This window comes from Tenrec ecaudatus, chromosome 13, assembly GCF_050624435.1.
Source record: "Tenrec ecaudatus isolate mTenEca1 chromosome 13, mTenEca1.hap1, whole genome shotgun sequence".
Classification (NCBI taxonomy): domain Eukaryota; kingdom Metazoa; phylum Chordata; class Mammalia; order Afrosoricida; family Tenrecidae; genus Tenrec; species Tenrec ecaudatus.
The window spans coordinates 30,205,030-30,207,578 of record NC_134542.1 but is presented as its reverse complement, the minus strand read 5'-3'; the positions used below and the strand labels follow the sequence as shown (position 1 = coordinate 30,207,578).

The window sequence follows — 2,549 nt, the reverse complement described above, 5'->3', positions numbered from 1 at the left end:
GCCTGTATCTGCATGAGCTGAGCGAATCTTTGAGAAGACAAATGCTAAGTGAAAATATACCAATAAATAGTAAGCTCATCACAAGTATGAGGACACTCTCACAATCTAAGTATAGGCTGCCACTAGAACAAATAACAGAGGCTTATTTTCATATGCGAATTGATCAATATCCAGTATATCAATGAAAATAGGAAAGTGACAAAGGTAACAAGAAGGGACATTTTAAATGGAAAAAGCTAAACTCACAATCTTCCCCCTAGAATTTTTTTCTTTTTAGGTATGTCATTAGCCCTTAGTCAGCCTGTCGTACATGGAAAGGCTTGAGCGAAGTCATTCTTATTACCTGTTCCAGAAATTCGAGAGCTGGGCCCCTAATACCAGCGGCAATTAGCTGAGGAGCTGCGATCTGAGCAATGTCTCCACGTCAGAGGAGTCTCTGTTGATCCGCGGTGGGTGACAGCAATTCATTTCCTGTTGCAGGCACGGGGCTCTGCGTAATTATGTGTGATTCTAAAACTGGCATTCTTGAAAGTGAGACCTGTTAGAAGTTATCATCTTTAAATCAGAGGAAGGATTATTACTCATTCAGCCTGGAAAGAAATTTGGATTTGACATTCTACCAGATGAGAATTCTGAGTTAAATTCCTAGAAAAGAGAATTATAATTGACAAAAGACCTTTTTTTAGTTCTGAAATAATGTCTCTCTCACAAACTCTTCCCTTCATTTCACAAAGTTACAATAAGGATTTTATTTAGTTCAACTTGATAAATAAAGTGCAGGGGTGGAGTCTAACCTGTCAATCACGTCACAGCCTGAAGGTGCCTCCTTGTGGGCGTGGCTATCTCATAAGGAGGGTCCTGGGAACCTCCCCGCCCTCTCTCTCTGCCTTCACCTTCCCGCTGTGGATCCACGCTGAGATCTGCACCAGTCCTGTGATGCTTCCACCATCATTGGATCCACAAGATTTTTCACCCGCCAGCCTGTGATCTTCCTGCATTCTGCATCATTGCATGTGGCTACGTGAATCTGAACTTATGGACTTGAGTTGGAGTGGGCTGGGATACTTTTCTGATATACAATTACTTCTTGATATAAAACTCTCTTTTACACATATGTGAGTGTCTCTGGATTTGTTTCTTTAGTCAACCCAGCCTAACACACCGAATACTCAATAAAATGTATAATGTTTTCAAATTTATTGTAAAGGAGTCCCTCACCATATTTTTATTAGAGGCATTGATGTGCACCTATATAAAAAAATGTGATTTTCTAAATTGACTTTTTTTTTACTGTAGTAGGAAAGAAGGGGCCACCTCAGTAGTCCCTGAGGCTAAACCAGTACTGTCCCCACAATTAGTTTAGCAAACCTGGTTCCCCTTGCTTCTGCAACACCATGCAGAGCTGGTGATCGAGTTTGCAATAAATTGACATTTTTATGTTACACACTAGCAGCCTTTTCAAAAAGAAGCAATTGTTTCAAATGACAATGCCAATGTTTTAAATTCTGCCTAATCAGTGGTCAGAAAGTACATAAAATGCCACTCAATAGTGGGTCAAAATTTTAAATTATTTTTTTCCACAACAACAATTATTTTTACCTTATGCCACCTTACCTTTAAAAACTATTAACTCCATCTTAGACTGTTGGGAGGCTATACTTATCAAATTTAACATTTTAGTTAGATGCATGTGTTAGTTTTCCATTGCTTGTAACAAATTACCACACATTTAAGGACTTAAAAGATCACACGATTATTATCTCACCATTTCTGTGGGTTAGGAAACGGGTTACTTTAACTGACTCCTATGCTTCTGAACCACACACCTGGCTGAATTAAGGTATTGCCTGGTTCTGGGCTCTCCTCAGGAACTTCACGTCCTCTGCCATGCTCAGGTGGCAGAATTAATGTCCTTGACCCCGTATAACTTACAGAAGCTTACTTCTTCTGAGGCTGTCAGGAGAGTGTTTTCCTGGCATTTACTTCCGAAAATTGAATTATATCCCTCCCGCCCACCTCCCCCCCCCCCCCCGCCCAAATATGGGTTGTAAATCTAATTGCTATGTCTGTGGCTAAAATCCCATCAGAGAACAAGTTCTTTGTTATGTTAATGAAACAGGGTTAGAATTCAGTGCATTTTGAGTTGATCTCTCACTCTCTTTTTTATTTTTTATATAAAAGAGCTTAAAAAACACGAGAAAAAAGCAGAGAAAGGGGAGAGAAGTCAAAACACAGGAAAAAGCAGAGAAAGGGGAGAGAAGTCAAAACACAGGAAGATCATCCAGGGATAGAAGCTCAAAGAGATGGGACATTCTTATGGAGTCAAGTAAAAGAGAAAGCCTTCCCTTAGAGCCAGTACCCTTGTGGTAGCTATATGATTGTCATTTTGAGGGGATTGGAAGTGAAGGGGTGTAGTCTGGCCTGTCAATCAGGCCGTAGCCAATGAGGCATGGCCTTCTGGGAACTCTGGTATTCCTCCTTGGAGGTGAGGGATACTCTCCCTCTCTGCTCACTCCCTGAAAGACGTTCTACTGACAAGACACATGGTG

The 2,549-nt window shown here is 40.8% G+C and overlaps 1 non-coding gene across 1 annotated transcript; it reads right to left on the bottom strand.

The window, feature by feature from the left end:
• Nucleotides 1-1,288: 1,288 nt before the first annotated feature.
• Nucleotides 1,289-1,421, bottom strand: LOC142425174 (small nucleolar RNA SNORA66). The gene has a single exon (XR_012779534.1). It is a non-coding gene; the product is annotated as a small nucleolar RNA SNORA66 (small nucleolar RNA).
• Nucleotides 1,422-2,549: the final 1,128 nt, after the last annotated feature.